General features: G+C 49.8%; 1 long non-coding RNA gene across 1 annotated transcript in view; it reads left to right on the top strand.

The window, feature by feature from the left end:
• Positions 1–4,944: 4,944 nt before the first annotated feature.
• Positions 4,945–19,823, top strand: part of LOC133170351 (uncharacterized) — a 49,451-nt gene continuing 34,572 nt past the window's right edge. Inside the window, exon 1 of the long non-coding RNA XR_009718563.1 lies at positions 4,945–5,150. This is a non-coding gene — a long non-coding RNA (uncharacterized LOC133170351). The remainder of the gene's footprint in view (positions 5,151–19,823) is intronic.

Here is a 19,823-nt window from a genome sequence, read left to right as displayed (position 1 = left end):
GATGTTTTGACACGCAAGCGAGCGAGCGCCCGGGCGCATGCCCGCACGGTCCCCAGTCTTCATTTACTACACGACGCGGCCGTTTGCTTTATTTACGGGAGGAGGCTTCGCCGGCCGGGGGAACAGGCGGCCGGCCAATGGAAGCGGGCTGAGCTAATAGAACGTGACAGGCGGCGCGTGGTAGAGGCCACTCAGGCGTCGTAAAGCTGTCGCCAGTCAAACCTCCAAATTTGTGGCAATAACCTGCTGACTGGTGAGCTCCGCTCCGGTTGACCCCTTCTCTCGGGTCACTGTCCCAGCCAAAGTGGCCCAAAGTGCTAATTACGGGATAGCGCGTGACTTTTTGTACCTTCACAAAAATACATTGGCAGCAATGCTAATGCTAACCTCGCCAGCCCATTTGGCTAGGAAAACAAAATGCACCTAATATCCAAGCTAGATGAATACCTATTGTGAAGAAGGCAAGGCAACAAGTTGTGATTTACTTTGCACGGCTATTGTGGCAAATGACAGATGGAACAGAACCGGGGGCGCTAATGGCGCTTTCAGCTCTTCATGCTGAAATGTTTTTTTTTTTTTTTTTTGCTGAATCACATCATGCATGCGGTGACTAAAGAGTTGTGCGGTGTTCCGGTATCTAATAATAGTGGAGTAGGCCGAGGAGGAGCGACGCAGATGAAAGCGAGTCTTTTAAGAGCACAGGTCATCTGGAAGGGGAGCACGCTCACTTTGGACCAGTGATAACAACTGCACGACGGAATATGAACTCAGCCTAAAAGTCACACGCAATTGTGCTGCTGATAATATCTGCCATTTAATAGCCGTCGCTCGTTTTAATGGTGGGATTACCGAGTGGAGCGCCGTCACGGTGGAGAGATATCTGGTCCGATTTGGCATTTGCTGGTTTAAGGGAGGGTGCGATGTCATTCAAATGTGAAGGCTTTTGGAATAACTTCAGACATTGTGGGAACACGTGAGGAAAAAAAAACCCCATGGAGTCTGAGTTGACCCAGAGTTGAAGTTTGAATTACAAAGAAGTTTCCTGCTTGCAGCGTCAGACTTCATAAAGGGATTTCATTCATCTTTGAGCTGTACCTTTTTTCTTGCAAAAGTCCAATATGCTTGGATTTGCACCTTTTGCCGTATTCCTTTCCTTCTGTGTGCATGGAAAATGACGATGTATCGTGGCGCATTGTTTTGGCTAATCCGACAATTAAAATCCAGACAATGCGGCTCAGAAGAGGCTTAGTAACGGCCATCACAGCGGCTCGTACGGCAAAATATGGAGCTTTGTGTTCTTGTGCTCTCAAAAATCTGAAATTCACAAGAGAACTGCTCCGTTCGCCACATTCCAATCAGAAAACAAGGAGCAGGCAGAGGACAATGAAGGTGCGGCGGCTGCAAAATCGATAGTTCATACGCTTGTGAAATTGAAGTTTTGTCACAAAGCGAGCGTCCAAGTTGGAACATGAAATGGTTTTGGCGTGGGGCCCGCCAACAGCAGCAGCAGCAGCAGCAGCAGCAGCAGCAGCAGAAGCAGAAGCAGCAGCCAGCAGCATATTGATTCCCCCGAGCTTGGCTTTCCTCTGGACAATCTTTGACCTTTGAAAGCCGGCTTTTGGAATCCACCTGCATTCTTCTGCAAATGTATTCAATCATGCCAGATGATCTTAACCAGCCTCGCGCGCAACCTCAATGTCTAACCTTCCCTCCCTCCTTTCCTCTTTCAGCATCGAATACTGTCCACAAATGTCCCCGCTTTTCTCCTCGCCCTCCAAATCTCTCCACATGTCCTCGTGTGCCGTCGTAATATTGTGCTTGGGCAGGCCCGGCCGGTGCGAAATGTTATTTTGCAGCGCGTCTGCGTCAAAGGGGCTTCCGGAATCTCATCGTGGCTTCACAGGGGAACAATACAAGGTCCCTCTCCCTCATGTAGCCCTTCCACCTCGGCTCCGCTTCCCTTTTGGCTCACTGTGCCTCCTTCCCTCCTCCCTCAGCTGGTGTTCTTTTCTCTCTCCCTGGCGCAACAAGCAATGCGAGCTTCCCCCGCTCGCTCGCTCGCTCGCTCAAGTTTTAATGGGCTGCATGAATATCCATGAGAAGGCCAACATCACTGTTCTGCGGGCGAGAGGAGACATCAGCAGAAGACCAAGGGGAGGCCACGCTAATCACGAGACAAATAAACGCCTCCCTTAAGTAGATGCTTCTTCCACTTTTCACTTCTCGCTAGCTCAGTCGTCCATATGCTCCAGGGCGGCGGCCTTTCTGCTCGTCCCTTTCACACGGCTGACGTCCGTCCCGTCTTTGCTTGAAGCGGGGAAAAAGCTGACCCCAAAAAGCTGCCTTTGGGAAAGCCATATTCAATGTCTGTTAGGCAAAGAGCAAGAGATATGTCGTGGATCACCTGAAATGTCCCCCAATGCATAAATGCCTCCATTTGATGTGTGTGGCTTTCGCAAGGCGCAAGCGTTGAAAGGACCCCAAATGCCAGCCACCTGTTGTCGTGGCTGGCTCCCTTTTATTCACGCACCCCAAGTGTCATGTCCTCAAATGTCCATCCATGTCTCCACATACATATCCTTAAATGTCCCAAAAGGTGGCGCAACAGCAATTACACAATGTCAACAAGTAAATAAGGCCAAGACTTCCCTGGCTTCCATCTGCAGAGGGACAGACAGACAGACAGACAGACAGACAGACAGACAGACAGACAGTGCACAGCACATTCAATTCACATGGTAGCAAAAGCCTGAAATACACAATTTACATTTACATGAGCTCTTGGTGGTGGAAAAAGACTTTGTCAGGATCTTTCACTATATGTACAGAAGGATGGACAAATCTCATTTTGTTAGTGCACATAAACAGTTTGTCCTTTGAGGAGATGATAAGCCTCCTTTTTGGGGGAAAATCACTATATTATCACCAACTGTCAATGTTTTAATTGCATGTGAAGATTTTGTCATAGGAACTCACCGACTGACAGCTTCATCTTAGTTACACCGCCGCAAACGTGCTGAATCCCTAGCCACGTTGTTTTTTTTTTTTAGCTGTGCACTATGGCATACGCACTCAGCGTAGGAGCTATTTCTATTTGTGTACAATGAAGGATACTTAAGGCACGTGTTCCAATCTTTCCCTGTTTGGCACCGGCGCCAGCATTCTTGGCATGAGCCAGCCAACTGAAGCATGGAGGGCAGCGAGGCGGCTCGTTAAAAAACCCTTTGGTCTGCAAGGTCGCGGCCCTGATTTTTTTCCCCCCTGATCTTTTATGAGTGTTGACGCTTCAACACACACACACGCACACCTCGGAAGTTTCTTGTACTTTTCTACCATTTGGAATGAGGCTGATATTCTTTCTTTCGGGTGGAATTCCAAAGCCACTTCCAGATCTGATCCAGATTTGGCAGCAACGTAAATGCGATATTGAAAGCAAGTATTTTGGCTCACCTGGAGGAAATGTGATTTTCTTCAGCGCGCCCGACTGTACGTTTATCTATCTACTGTGTACATACGTCTGTAGACAATGTGCTGAAGTGAGCAGAGCCAGGAGTAATCCAACTTGGCCTTGGCACTGCTTGGCACTCATTGAGGAAGATTGATGGCTCTCCAGGCACAATGGCTGCAGGAGACAAAGATGGAGGCCAGGGGAGGATTTACAAGAGGGAAGCTGCGCAAAAAGAGCAATAGAGCGGCACTGAATGATAGCCGTAAAAGACGGAGGAATTAGAGAGTCAAATGTCACCGTGCGGAGGAGCTGGCGTGATTGCTTCTTCCCTTTTTCCTCGCGTGTCTACCGAGATGGAAGCCAGATGAGAAGAACGTGTCAGTGGTTTGTCACGGGCATGCAAATAAAGCAGAATGGCGTTGAATCCGGTCGCTGCCCTCTCCAAATGGCTTTGCGGATGTACTACTATCTTGGCTGACGACGTAACCGTCGGACCGATTTGCACCGCATAATGGCAGGGATGAGGGGAAATGTCATTTTTGGGTGTGGCCCGCTAAATAAAGAAGCTATCAGCCCTAAGAAATCCAAAACACATAGCCTTAATGCTCTTGTATTACCTCACAAGACTTTGAATGTGTGTGCGCGCGCGCGAGGTTAATGCGCCGCATTAAAGGCCCGCAGAGACCTGGCCGTAAAACCCTCCGCCCGAGCGGCCCCGCGGCGCCGATCGAAGCGTCAAAATCATTTAGGCCCAATTCCCTTTCACGTCGGAGCGGCGCCCGAGTCAGTGCCGAGCGCACTAGAACCAGACGATCCTGAAGCTTTGTATTTGGCTCCAAAATGCTCATATTCAAATGCCGAAAGTAGTCATTTCTTTTAAAAGCGGGCCATAACGGTCAAAATGGATATCCATGCAGTGTGGTAAACACACACACACACACACACACACACACACGCACACGCACACGCACACGCACACGCACACGCACACGCACACACACACACACGCACACTTTGTGTTTGTAGCTTGTGCTCCGCTCTGAGAGTAAATAAATGTCCTTTCTAAATTTAAACACGTTTACACGCACATGCCAAGGAAATGGCAATCAGATGGCAGAAATGTCCAAAAAGCTTGCTAGCTAGCCTATGTCCTCGTCAATACCTGCGCTTAAGAGGATCGCTGCTGATTTTGTATTTACACGTGCAACCAACTACTACTGCATGACAAATCGAAAGAAATCGGATCCGATCCATTTCAAACTTCAATTATCTACATGTGTTGACACACCATTTGTGTTCAAATATTCATTGCTTGATGTCTTTTGCCTTGTCAACATTAAGCTCGCTGGAGGCAAAGTTACGTGTACGCAATAGGTCATTGTCTTTTAATTCTTGTGAGAGAGGCATTAAACAGCGTGAAGCCTCCAAGTGCAGTGTGCTATACAACTAGTAAGCTAACGCAGGCTCCAACGCGCCTCGGCAGGTTAAGACGGAGCGACGTGAAAAAGCCGCACCGGTCGCTCCATCTCAGTTGTTTTCCCTCGCCAAACAGATGCAAAGTCGCCGTCTGGTCCGCCCACGCCGGCCCTCGCCAAGAAGCCTGCCTCGGCAGCGGACGGACGGGAAGCGGGATTGGGACGCAGGGTCCAGCTGGCCCGACGGCGGAGTCAGCCAGCGAAACAGATGTGCCAGAGACTTTGATGTAGGTAAGGCTTTTTTTTGGAAAGTGTATTTTGGCAAGGAAGACGAGGTGTCGAAAGACACACACAAAAATGATGTTTGAAGAGTGAAGGTGAAGATGTGAGGGCAACCCGCGGCGGGATCAGTACAAAACTGAGAGCGGATCAGTCAAAGTGCCAGCGTCTTTCTTTCACCTTCTTTTCGGAGTCAGCTTTATTGTCAATTCCTTCATGCCAAGCCGTCGCTTAAGCATTTGAACGCACGTGATTCTGGCTTAAGGGGTGAATCATCCGCTGGGAAATGTAGCGCTAACGATATTGACACTGGTTGGTGACATACCTGGTGTGGGGCCGGCCATCTGTCTACGTATTGCTTGCTCCGTCCATCCATCTTAGTTATTCTTGCCATCATGAGAAAATATGCTGCTTTGATGCAGACCACCTGTCTTTATTGATGGATTGTTTGATGCCATTTTTCGGTGGCGCTTCTGACGGCTCTTAACACAAAATGGCCACGTCAAAGCCAAGATGGCCGACTTTCCTTTTAAGCTCAGGCACGCGTGAGTTACTAGACACGTACTACACAGAATTCCAGGTTGACGAGTGAAGCTTGTAGCAGGGACTTGTTTCATTTATTCTAAAAGGAGAAGAAGACTTTTCACAACATAAATAGGAGGCATGACATGAGTTGTAGGTAAAGGCCACATGTCCGTACCGAGCAGCGCTGGAGGCGACGCCAGCGAGCGAGCGAGCGAGCATCTATTTTGACGCCGCAACATGGAAGTTTGTAATTAAAATGCAAATTAAACCCTTGTTTTGAGTCTCGGGGGGAGAGACCTCGCCTCGCCTTGCGTCGCCCCGCCTCGCGTCTATGTCGTCCGGCTGGCCAAATCGATTTTCATAGCGCACGCTGAAATCCATTTGGAAATTCACACACAACTAGAAAAGGTGGCCGACACGAGAGTCGGAACATCCCAATGAATTTGAAGAGCTCACAGCATTTATTCACCGCCTCGAAGCAATTATTGACATCTTTAAAAAAAAAAAACACACACACACACACAATATGAGCCTAATAGAGTGAGCAAACATACCTTTCACGCTAATAACAACGCGTGTGCATCTGTGATGATGCGTCCTTCAGCGTGACATTGTCGTGTAGCACATCTCCAGCTCAATTATCTCCATCCAGCGGATTTCAAACACGTTGAGCGAGCTGGGGAGCGCGGGGCTGGCTAATTAGCCCGCCGCCGCGACAACAAAGTCTGTCTTTAGCTCCCCCTTGACGCCGCCGCGCGCGTGTGTCAGTCAACACCTTTGCTTGTCAACAGGTTGGTGCGAAATAGACTTTTTTCTTTTTTTTTTTTTGAGCTAGTGTTAAGCAGGTACTTCAGGAATACATCAGTATACAAACAATGAACATCAGTAGGAAATTTGGTCATGACAGGATGCCTAATAAAGTCGTCCATTTTGGTTTGCAAGTGCCATTTTGGGCTAACGGCACTGCGCCCTGAAAAAGGAGCATAACAAGTGGCACCGAAAATGACAGCAGAAAGTCGGCCATTTTGCTTTGGAGCCAAATCCAGTGGGGAATCCCCTCAACGGGGTATCCCAAAAAACCATTTGAAAAGTCCTTCCACGACATGGCCTGGTGGGAGCGCGGGCTGGTTGCACACGCCTGCTTGACCGACCGCTGCTCTTTTCAGCAGCAGCAGCAGCAGCAGCAGCAGGAGGACGGAGAAAATGATTTGCCAGCCGCACTAATAAGTTGGCTTTTCTCCACGAGTTGCACTCCCGTACGACAGGGGCGACTCCCGCGCGGTCCCCGACGTCACTCCGCTCCCCAATTAGCACTTTGCGTGCACGTTTACCTGGCAGGGAGCTTCTAAATGCTGCCCGTTAAAAGCTTCTTTTTGCGTGCACCTTTCCATCCTTTTTTACCATCCAGCAACACATTATACACGCCCGTCCGCAAATGAGGAGTCTCTCGCTCTCTCTCTGTGAAACGTGTCAAAGCGGAGTACAGACTAGCAAAAACAAAAACCTCGGTACAGTTTGCGGTGCTCGAGTACTAATGATTCACTGCGTCTGGATTTGCTAATCATGCATGATTAGAGAAGTGGATTTATATTCCCAGGGTGTTTAATATCCTGCTGTTCTTTTTGAAAATGGGCTTTTTAAATTCTATTGCTTCCAAATGCAGTATATGTACACCTCATGTTGAGTATTAAAATTCACCAAGATTACAGGCGTAGTTGGATATTTTCGAATTCATATTTTCTATTTTGGTATAAACGTAAACATGTGTATTTAAAGTCATCCAAGTTTCTATATTGGGGGAAATATTTTGTCACATTTTGGAGAACTGAAAGAGCCATTTTTGGAAGTATCCTCAGTTGTGAACTAAAGCCATCCAGCGTGTGTTATCCTGCCAAGCTGCCGACTCGCTGTTAAGGTCATGCGTGTTCTGCACACTCTGTGAGGTCATCAGATGGCTTCTTCTTCCGCTGCTTACGTCTGAGAGCAGGAAATGCCAGACTGATAAAGCCAGCCGCACTATAAACACGCACACACACACACACACACGTACACGGCGATGGCGGCGGCGGCAGTGACATTAAGCGTGGCCGCCGTGAATCTGGGAGCATGGCGGGCTGAAGTGACCCCCGACGCGCCTCCTTCCTATAACTCATCCGCTCGTCTTCCTCGCCCGCCGGTGGCCTTATCAAAGCGAAGGCTCCTCTAGTGCCATTTTCAAGCGGCTCGCTCGCCCGCTCGCTCGCTCGCCTTGGTGCGTGGCCACTTTTTGTCTAATTGGCCGTGGTAATCACTCCTTAACCCTTTAAAGGGCACGCACGCAGTGTGAAGCGCTTCATCATTTCTTTGCCAACCAGTGACTTTTCCGGAACTGAAAAGACCAATTTTCATTCATTTGACGCAATTCAAATGGTAAGAAGGACCCATGTCTAAAATTGGACATTTGCTCCGCCGTTTTGGTTTGAAGCAGCCGTTTTGGATGAAACCTCTCAGTAGTGCATCGAATCAAAATCCCTCGACAGCACTTTTCGCGATTGACGTTCGCAAAACAGGATCGATGAAAAAGTCTGAATGCCCCAAAATGTACAGCAAGTCAGCCATTTTGCACTTTGAGTGAATGTAGCCCACCTGGCATCCTCTGACGGCTTATAATCTTGTGATTGCGGTGATTACATTTATGCGTAGAGCCACAAAGGGGAAAAATAAAAACCCCAAATAAAATAAACACACTTTGCCGGCAAAACCTACGAGTCAGCTCCGTCCGTGTCTGCCAACGCGCTTGATGCGCTGCCATGGAACCCGTCGGCGGCGTTACCCTTACGAGTCTTCCGACTTTGGAGGGTGCGTGCGTGTGTGCGTGCGCGCACAAAAGAGCTGAAATGTCAATATTGCGCCCGCGGGAGGCCATAATTAAGGAGTAAGGATCTAAGAGGCTTGTCGCATATGGCCCGGCAGCTGTCGCATCTGTCTGCCGCTGCAAGTAAGCGTAGAGCAGAATGCTAACGTTAAAATGCCAGATGAAGTGTTGTGTTTAAAACAAGGACACGTTCAACCCCAAAACGCTCCGGCTCTTTTTTTGCTGCCGTAAAAAGCACGATGAAACTAGGATGAGCTCTTTTCGCTCGTATTCAAACTAAACGGCGTGCCGCCATCAAGTGGTTGCCGGTGGAATTACACTCAAAATAAACACCAGGCAGCCAGCACAAAAAAAGCAGGTCTTTTCGGACTTAAGCAGCACTTTTTGGGATGAAAGTTCTCATGGGAGCGCCGCCGACACTTTCACTTTGTGCTGGTGCACATCAAAGCGTCTTCTCCAGAATAGAAAGTGACTGCAATCGATGACATCATCCACTTTTGGGGTCACTTCCTGTAAGGCGCGCGCGGCCTTAATCAACCCGAGCTAATTCCCCGAGCGTTCTGCTCTTTCTCCTCGCGTCCATCACGACTGATGTGAAGTGGCATCGATTAAGTGGATCAGCCAGGTGTGAGGCGGGCAGGCGGGCGGGCGGGCTGTCAAGGTGGCGGGCGGAGCGGGCTTCGTGACGGCTAGCCTTTTATTTATTTCGGGGTTTTTTTCCGCACGTGGCAAATGGTGTAACACCGACGACGTCAACCTTGCAGAGCTAATGACGAGGTGCTTGTCAGCGCCGTTGCGGCAAATTGACTGCTACTGACGGCCCAGGAAGGAAATGCGCACGGACATGATCGGCCCATTAGATGACGCTTATGAGCTGTAAAAAGGTGCGCGCTGCGCGTTTATAGCGTTGGTGCTCAGTGCCGACAGGCCGCACAAAAGGCCACTGAGCAGGAAGTCAGCCATTTTGGTTATTTTTCCTCTCGCTGGGTAGCTATGGATTTTGAGCAGACACACTGCAACCTGATTGGCAGGTTGCAACCTCCCTCCCTCCCTCCCGACCTGCTCGTCGTCCAATCTCCTTGCAGGCTTGTTATGCCCTTTTTTTTTTTCCCTTTTTCTAAACTCTTTCACCCTGCACACTGACGACGTGTCATTGCTGCAGGCCCTAATTAAGAGGCAGGTAGGCTCAGATCATTTTAATTGCAAATCAGTGCTGCTGCTCTGATTCATATTTGATTGTCGGACTCGCTGCAAATGCCACCAGTGAAGCGTCTCGTCTCGTCTCGCCTGGCCTGGCCTCGCCTGGCTTTGCCTCGCCTGGCCTGGCCTGGCTCTGCTCTCCTTTCCCCGGATCGTCTAATAAAGACAGGGGTCTCACTCGCTTTTTGGCCGCGCTCTCCAGTCTGTCACTTTTTTTCGTTTTGCTCTCTCTTTCAGGCCACTAATTAGGCAGCCACGTGGAAGTGCGGAATGTGCAGTTTGAGAATGAAACAAGACGCAAGCGCAAACCTTGTGATGACTGAAAGGCTGCACAACATGAGAGATTTAGGCAGCTTTGAAATGTATGTGTGTGTGTACTGTATGTGGCTGTTTGTTGCAAGCAGATTTTTGCTCCTAGGATGCCGTCGGTGTTGTCAAGGATACCAAATGAGGCAAAAATAACAAGGGAAGTTGCGATTGTCGCTCTCAAAGTATCTGAAGAACGTAAGCTTATAGAAACATCTGTGAATGCCCTTTATTGTCATTTTACAACTTAGTTGTACAACGGATGTTGCGTGCACCCCTGTGTGTATGCGCTTGTGTGTGCGTGTGTGTGTGTGTATCACGTTTAAGCATAGCTCGTCATTGCCTCGTCCATTCTTTTATCTTGTATGAGTTCTTGCTCTATATTGCTACATTCTACAAAATTCGGCAAGTGTAAATTCAGATTTTTTTTTCAACCTATTTTCTGGTCTATTCAATCAAATCAATTTAAAGTCAATTTTCCTAATATTTGTATTGATTCGAGAATAAGCGTTTGCCTCGACCTTAAGTTTTATTTCGCTCCTGAATCCTACAAGTACGGACGGTGACGTATATTGATGACAATGAAGCCTCAGGTATCGTTTTCTGCTCTCAAAGGAACGTCAATGTTGATTCTCTTTGTATGCATTAGAGCACAATACTTTTCCGTGCACAGGACTCTATGGAAAGAAATAGCAGCATTGTGGCCCCAATCAAAGTATTTTAGCATCATTAGTTGGACTTTAGTGCATTTTTCCAGCATTGTTTACGACGCTACGGCGGCCTCAAAGGGTCCTTTAAGCGTCGCTCGTCATTCTCTCCAGCGACCGCTTAACTTGGCGGGAAGGCGCTCGGGATTGGTGGGATGTCATTACATTTCCAGTATTGTTTTGCTGGCACAGGCATACTGTTTGTTTTGATTGACCGGAGCTGTTTTGCCGGCGCTCAAGGTCGTTCGGTCGTTCGGTCGTTTGTTTATAGCCGTCACGTCGCGGCTGTAAAGAGCGACGACGTGCTTTTGCCGTTCGCCATGTTTGTCTCACGCTCGGCCCCGTCAAATTGTTCTCTCTGTTGTTTTATTTTATGTCGGCGGCGGCGGGCCTTTATTAAGATGAAAGGCCAGTTTGAAGCCAGCAGCACTTAGGGAAATATGAAAAGGAACATAAAAAAAAAAAAAATATATATATATCTCATAGATAAAGACTATAAATATAGAAAGCTGGCTGGCCGGCCGGCCGGCCCGGTGGGTCTAGGTGCTTTTCTCACCCTGCCTGTGAAGTCTCTCATCACAGGTCATGGTGAGATACATAGCTGCTTGTTTACCAAAACAATCACATCACAAGAAAGAGAGCTTATTGATTTGGACACGTTTTCTCGGCTGCGTTCGCTGATCCTTGCGCTGCGGACCCTATTGATTTTCAACGACCTCTTTTGAGACGCTAGCCCGGAGCGAAGATTGTATCGTATACCGACTCGTGCCTCGGAAACACCCACGGCCTGATACTCGTACTACGAATGAGTACGAAGCCCCACTACGCAAACTACTGTGGTATTAATGGAGCCTATTTTTCCCCCTGCCGCTTGATTGCACCTGAGTTATGGAGTCCGTATTTGTTTCCAATAAGAAAAAGTGGCGTCGCACCTGAGGCCTGAACTTTGTAAATATTGGAGGCGAGGCGAGGCGAGGCGCGTGTCCAATCCCCTTGCGACTGTGTCTAATAATGAGAGCGCTTGATTGCCATATGGGCTGGCTGGCTGACTGGCTGGCTGGCTCTAAATATATCATTCCACGTCGTGTTGGGGGGGGCAATTTTCATTTTAATTAAAAAAAAAAAATTGTTTTTTCTTCTTCCCTCACTCAGTCCGCTTGATGAATGCGAAATGAGCGCGCCTCTCCCAAAATTCTTGCGTTTTGCTTTTAATTAGGTTATGTAGCGAGCAGGGGTAAAGCAAACTTGTGTGGGATTGAATTAGAGAGGAGCAGATGTGACTTCTCGCCAGCTATCAGGCTTTTCTGGGGAGGAGGAGGAGGAGGAGGAGGAGGAGGAGGTGTTTAATAAATGGATTTAAATGGGGTAGGGAGGGAGGGGGCGCTTTGGAAAGTATGAAATAATTTCCTCTTAACAAACTCGACACCAGAGCTTGAGCAAAACATCTCTGTCAACATCATGTTGATCAGATGAAGAATTGTTTTACCTTTGCTTTTTTTTCCTTTTTTAACTTCTACGACAATTTAGTCTTAGGTATGTGTTCTATTCACATCAGTCAATGTTATGCCTAACGTCATTTCTTACGTCAATGCCAATTCAGTGTGATGACCTCAACATGCACCAGAGATACCTAATCAGCAATTTTGTGTCTTTGATGCAATGAAATATCAAGACAATTGGATGGTCTTAAATTTTGCACCGAGGACGCAAATGGCAAAAGGCAGTCGACTGACTTGCTGTCGTGGATGATGAACCCAACCTCCATCTTTGTAAATAGCAAAGAAGATGGAAGCATCAAAGAGCAGGCTTAGTCAGGAAAAGGAGGAAGTGCTGTTCAATAAATGCATTTCTTCCGCGTGGAGCAGAAGAAATCATTTCCTCACGCTAACAAAGTTGACACCTCGACGGCGCTTCTCATCCCGCCGCCGGCTCCGGTGATCAACTATGCCGTCCGCGTTGATGGTGTAATGCCAAGGAGGGGGTGTGCAATAAACAGACATTGGCGCACGCTGTTTGACTTCCCCGCTCGCTCGCTCGCTCGTTGGCTCGCTCGGCCATTTGCGCGCGCCTCGCCTCCGCTAAACGAGCGAGGGAGAGCCCCGCTCGGCTCTCCCAGTGAAATGAAGAGGATCTCATTTCCTACATCTTCTCGCCGCTCGCGTCTCCAGGGGCTCTCAGCCATAAATGGCGCGCGCCGTGTCGCTCCAATCTTCCCACAATCCCCTCGGGAGGGGGGGGGGGACGACGCCGGGCCCCGGACTCGACCGTCGGAGGCGCTTTTAGTAAAGATTGCTCTATTGGTTATGGATCATTTAGAATCCAATTCCATTTAGGACTGTGGGAAGGGAAAGAGGAGGACAAATGAAAACAAAGTATCTTAATTAAGGAAAGCTGCATTGCTTGCAGTGGCAGGCAGCTCGCCACGCCTGGCGTGACAAGACTGCGGCCCGCTTGGGGAGCCTTTGCTTCACGCTGTAGGTCCGAGCTCGGGATCCTGCGCACACAATTCAAAGATGGAGCGAGCGCATTGGTGAGAGAGCAGAATATGGGAGCTTTGTCGCTAATGAAGCACACGTGCGGATGGATGTGCTGTTTCTAGCTGCGTTTGCTGGCTCCTTGCTAATGGAGACGGATTCCAGCAGAAGGCCACGGATCCCGATAGCCACTCGCACTCCCACATGACAACGTCGTGGCATCCTCTCAGCAGGGCCTCATGCTTTCCCTCAGTGTCTTAATGCCAATCTTCCGGCCTTCAGGTGTGAGGCTCGCTCGCACATGGAAAGTGGCAAGGTTGTTTGTATCTCACACACACCTTCCTTGTTAAGCGCCCCCCCCCTGGACCACGCCTTGCACCAGTGATTACCCCCACATTGCCGCTGCAGTAGCTCGCAGAAGAAAAAGTGATTAGGCTAATAGACACAAGCTCCGGTCCAGTCTTGACGTAATCAGATGCTATCGATGCTAGCGGAAAGCCTGTCGATAATTGTGTTTGTGCGGACACCAGTTTGGAGAGCTCCATCTTCACTGCCCATTAGGCCTGAGAAAGAGAGAAAAAGGGAGAGAAACTCCAAGCTAGCGTTGGTTGCTAATTGGACCGCCGCGTGCGTGCGTGCATCAATGGCTTGTGAAGGAAGAGCGAGGGAGCGAGCGAAAAGTGGATGCAAGCGAGCGCTTCAAAGTATGAGAGGGATGTCCCAGATGTGCGACACCGAAGCCCCAAGCCCGTCTTGCGACCATCTTCTGCCAACTGCGTGCCTCTCGCTTGGAATATGGATGCTCGGCTGGCTTTGGACGCGCTTCCGCTGTCTGCTAAAATCCCCCCTCAGACGAGCAAGCCCCCCCCCCCCCCAAAACTGGCGGCGGGGGCCTGGTTTTTCTCACTCCCGCTCATCACCTCCACTCTGGTTGGAAGGGTGAGAAAGCCGCTGGCAGGCTGGCTGGCTGGCTGGCTGGCTGGCTCGGCCTGGGAAGTGCAACTTCTAGACTTGCAAATCTCCACTCCGGATTGATTGTGTTTCATCGTTAGGGTTGAGCTGCCGACCATATGTATCTATCGCCAAATACATTGAGCAATCGTGGACATTGCGAAGATGGAAAATATTTGTAGCAGGCTGGCTAAAAGATTTATTTGAAGTTGTTCATTTGCAAACTGCTCTGCAAAGAAAAAAAAAATCTAATTCCTTTGAGCCTCCTATACCTGACAGATTTTGTTGTCTTTTTTGCGCATAGCGCCCCCTGTCCCCCCCCCCAACATCTCACACCTCCCTCATGTCAAGCAAGCTCTTGTTGGTATTCTGACGGCACGCACGCACCCCTGCTATCACTGGCAGAGTGAGCGCCGGCGTTTCCGATCCTCAGCTTCTTGTTTCCTAATGACACCCTGGCGATCACACGTATGCGCGCGTGCATACTTATAGATGCAAATGTACACACACATGCACATCAATGTAGACACACACACATGCACATGCACTTGTGCACACACAGGCACATTCATTGACACAACCCCCCCCCCCACACACACACACGTGCGTCAGTGTGACAGTTGGGTGCGGAGTAAATGATGTGTCCCCCTCCTTGTCAAAGTCCCACCTGAGACTCCAGTTAGCCTGGCGGAGGCTCCTCATCTTGCCAAATGTTCTCTTGGCCCGTCAAGTCTCAGTCAAGCTGACGTTGGCGCAGCTCGTGTCTCCGTGGCTGCCTTTCAAACGCCTTTGAAAAACGGGGGCTTCTCAAACTTTTGGGCCACAGGGATGTCCAACTCCCCAAAATTGTGTGTGTGTGTGTTTGGAGGTCCGAGTGCATTACAAAAGTTTCACCGTATATTGGCTCCAAAATACAATTGTTTTTGTCGCGACCCCCACTTTGACTGTATGGGAATGAATGAAGATGAGCAGCTATTTGATTTGTTTGGACTGTGCCAGTGTTTTATCTACCAGACCACTGGGGGCAGTAGTGAGTGCTTGGCTTTGTCTGAGGTCCTGAAAAATGCTTATCCCGTGCAGTGTCAGTGAATGAAGCACTAACAATGAACAAAGCGCTGACGCGTGTGTGTGTGTGTGTGAGTGCGCGCACTGCATTTGCTTGTCAGCCCGCCCGCCCGCCAGCGAGGGGATTAGGCCTAGGACCTCCCGGAATACGGACATTGGCGGCGGCGGCGGCGGGCGCACTCCGCTGCCTTCAATCCTCCCTCCGCTTTGGCTGGCAGTGAGCTCGCAGCCGGTTTTGATGAGATGCGCAAGATTGGTTTTGGGCAGGTTCTCTCTCCACTGGTGCTGTCCAACAGGAGCAGTGGATTATGAGGCGTGCATATGCAGAGTGGCGGAGCAAAAGCAGAAAGCTCGCTTACCCATGGCCGCATGGGGAGGGGAATCTGTCTTGCCCCACTCTGCACTTCCTTCTATAAGGCAGAGTAGGTTTTAACACTTGCGTAGCATATTGTTGTGTGCATGGCGCCACTATATGACAGCTAATTGGCACTTGATGAAGGCTCCTGCTTTCATCTCGCCAATTCCTCACTGGAAATGAGAGAGTGAGGGGAGAAAGATTGCCCCCCCCCCCCTCGCTGTGACGTGTTAAAAGCTCCATGCGGGCATCACACAGCCGTGACGCTCGACAAACTTTTCGGGCGGGGGGGAAGGCGTCCTCGTGAGTCACACTCTGCTAATTGCTGTTGTCGTTGTCAATATTGGCTGATGTGTGAAAATGAATCTTTCAACGGCAGTGAATGAGTTAAAAAACCTCCTTGATCTTAAAAATCCCTTTTTAGCCATCATCTCGTACGGCGAGGCCTCAGCGAGCGCCCGATTGTTATTCGTCTCACTCCTGTTTTCTTTCTAATCCTCCTCGTTGGACAATCCCCTGCTGTTTGCCGGCGGTATCGCAGGGGGCGGCGGGCGGGCGGGCGGTTGGGCGGAGGTCAAGTGCTTCTTTGTCTCACGCTGGCTGAGGTGAAGGGCCGGCGGCCCTGTTAATGCCCGGTTCACCAGGCGGCCAAGCATTAATGTTTGAGAAGCTGTTTAAAACAATCCTAATGAAGCCGGCGGGAGGAACGTGACTTGAAATTCTACCGTTTTTTTTTTTTTTTTTCCCCCCCCCTCTCCCTTTCAACCGCTTCCAACCTTTGTGTGTGTACGTACGCAGATGTGCGTGCGGAGGCGTGTCTCGTCGGGATGTAGATTTGAGGATGAGCTGGTAGGAACGGGGGGTGGGAGACTCCTGGGGGTCCGCCCCCTCACCTGTAAATATCTGCTGTGCGATGAGGATGTTTTTTTTTTTTTCCTCCAATTTGTGCTAAAGTAGACCGTCAAAGTCAATCTAAATGGGCGCAGTGGCGAAAGGCGCTTCCAGTTTGCTGACGCTCCGCCTGCGCACCCAAAAATCTGTTGGAGGCCTCGTGTTTACTGCGGGAGACCTGGCGCCGATCTGGTCCAGATGGTCCCGTCCTGCATCTGAGAGCCCCCCCACCCCATCCCATCCCAGCCAGCCAGCCTCCCCCGTCCGTCCATCCTCTGTCATCTCCTCCACTTCCTCTCTTCTGCCTCCCTTCATCTCCCATTCAAACCCAAATGGCTTTCATCTCGCGCTGCCGCCCACTTCTGACTTCAACTGGCTGCTCGCTCGGCTCGCTTGCTCGGCTCCGCTCGTGCCTGCGTGACCGCACTTCTCAGGTTGAGTGCCACGTGGCCACCAAGTCCAACTTGCGAGACCAATGCTAGTCGTGGCGTGCCTCTGCAAAGTCCGTCCCATTCACACAATGGGCTGCAGAGTAGCAACTTCTCGGAGCGTGTCTGTCCAATTTTTGTCTCTTCTGGTGACATGCCTGTGCAAATAGCTGCTGCACCAGTGTGTGCGGGGGGGGGGGGAGCATCTGGAGCGACGTGGCTGCCTGCGTGCGTGTGTGTGTGTGTGTGTGGCGCTCTCCTGGGTGACAGCCACGCACGCAGCATATGGTGAAGCCCGGTGAAGGATGGCCGCTGTCAGCTTCCAAAGTGCTTACCAACGAGCGATTGGAGGAAACAGACGAACGGCGTGTTTGGTGACGAAAAGCGCCGGCCGGCCGGCCGGCCGGCCATGCATTCTCTTCAACTGCATCCATGTTAGCCAGGTCAACCCATCACAAAGACGGGCCGAGTCTTCCGCGTGGCTCTCACTTTTTCCACCACTGGTTTCCAGTTTGTTGACTGGGATCACGCGGCCGTAGATTCATGCTCGTGCCATGCGGCAAAAAAAGCCAAGGTGTGCCATGCGGAAGAAAAATCCAAGTAGTGCCAATCTGGTACTTCCACTGATAAGTGACGGATGAGCTTTCCTCTCCTCTCTAGCGACCTCTCTGCCCGGGAGGCAGGCAAAGCGCGGCAAAGCGCGGCAAAGCGAAGGAGCTGAGATTTCCCAGGATGCAAAGGGATCCCTCCGGGTCTTCCTGCACAGATAGCAACGCTGTCACCTCACACGGGAGGAAGGTTAGCCGCACGCTTCGAGGCAAACACGCCAAAGATGATTCCACCCATACTTAGCTACATTTATTATATGGTAGAGGAACACTTCAGAACAAAAGCTGAAGTGTGGGACCTCGGGTCCTTTGCGGAAACTGAAAAACCAAGCAAAATTTCCCACTCGAAATAACGCAGTTGAAGATCGATTTTACGAGGATTACTACCGCTTTGCATACAAACAAACAATGTGAACTAAATAGAAATGACTATGAAGCGGTCACATCACTTTGACCTTTTTTAAAACAACCAAAATAATAATGACAATAATATGAAAATAGCTGCGATCGACCCGAGAGGGTGTAGCGCAAAGGAGAGCGCAGCGTGTCGGAAAGGAATTCATCTTTTGGTAATGGTTATTTATCGACCTCCGAGGAGCGGGTGTGCTGCCACTATTTTCATATTCTCAGCCTTTGGGACTCCCTTTGTTTATCTGTGAGGGGAAGAAATGACATTTGACTTGAATGATGCTCAGCTTCTAATCAGTCATCATTAAATACACGGCGGCCGCTTCATCAACTGCAAAGTCCAATTTGGCAGAGTTGTACCGGAACCAAGTCCAATTCATTCTGAGCCGACTGCAAAACGCAGCCTGTCGGATTCGTCCCGTCCGTCCGTCCGTCCCTTCCTTCAACCGACTAGCTTGATCTCAACGCTTCAAAAAGCACGAGGACAAGTCGTCTTGGAGCTCCATGTGGTTGGAGCAAAGAGTGTTTGATGCTAAGCGAGTCTAACCGAATGCGAAAGCGTTAATAGGCACGCCGAGTGAATAATAGAAGCGAGTCAAGCAGGAGCACCTGCTCCCAGCGCAGAAGATGCCGACTAAGTAACTAAGATGGATGGAGGATGAAGGTGAGCAGATGGCGAGTGGCGGGGGGAAAGCCATGGGTGGGCGGGGCCAGGTGCATTGTGGGGAATGGCAAGACGTCAAAAATACCCACCGACTCCGTTAAAGTAGCGGCGGGTAAAACTCTTGTCCATGAGCAATTAGCACAATCCGACTTTTCGCATTCTTACCACTGTCAAGTGGCGACAAGTTCAAAGTCAAGTCAAAGTCGGCTTTCTTGTCAATCATGCCTAGGCACCCAAAGAAATCGAAATGACGTTCCCACCATCCATCCCACGGTGACGAGACATTTTCTAGCTTTCTTCAAGCGCAAGTCGATTATTAGCGTCCGGGCGTGTTTACCGCACGGGATGATGCGTGGCAATGGTGTCGATCAAAGCAGTAAGCCGGATCTCGCAGTGGATAGAAAGCGTGGCGATACGACTCGCCGTGAGCTATTGCTACGCTTGCACTGGGGGAATGCTCCAATTCCGAAACAGATGCTTATTATGGTGCGAGTGCGTTTTGGAAATCTGAGTTCTGCGTAATTCATTTACTTGGACTTGTTTTTCTTTTCGTGAACCCACGCATGGCTAAACACAACGCCCGTCCATAAACAGATGGAGAAAAGATTGATGTCATCCAATAAATCATGCAAAAAGAAAAAAAGCCAATCTGCGAGCGCCTGGAGGGACGAGCGTGAGAGCTTTAGCGCCGATCCATCTTCTCCTCCCGCCCGGTAACCGGCGGCGGGCTCCGCTTCGCACTCATCCCGCTGAATTTAATTAGCACAACAAAAGCCTGATTGCAGTGATAGAGAGACCGTAATTCTTCATTATGCTTGTGATTTACCTCAGGTCGGATGTGCTCGTCATCATCAGCATCATCGTGATTATCATCAAACTTCAGCTAATTGGCATTTGTCGGAAGAAAAACATACATCATTAGCACTTTGCTTTCAGTAACACCGGTCGGTCGCTGCGCAAGACGGCAGGCAGCCATGAGGCTACGGCGAGCGAGGCCCGTCGTGTGACCACCGTGCAATTGTGAGAAGGCTATGAAGCCAGCCGTATGACGACTTGATCAGATCCAGTGGTCAGAAGATAGGAGGAGGGTGCCATGATTTGGAGGAAGGATGTGAAGATGTGAGGGACGCAAAGTTGGATAGGACAATCTGATGGGTTTCTTGGATCTCATTTTGATATGATGGTATGAGATGAGAATACACTCATGCGATGACGGTGGAATGCAAAAGTTTGTCAAAATGACCA

The sequence above is a fragment of the Syngnathus typhle genome, linkage group LG17, assembly GCF_033458585.1.
Source record: "Syngnathus typhle isolate RoL2023-S1 ecotype Sweden linkage group LG17, RoL_Styp_1.0, whole genome shotgun sequence".
NCBI lineage: Eukaryota > Metazoa > Chordata > Actinopteri > Syngnathiformes > Syngnathidae > Syngnathus > Syngnathus typhle.
The sequence above is the reverse complement of the archived record's forward strand: the minus strand, read 5'-3'. Positions and strand labels throughout refer to the sequence as shown.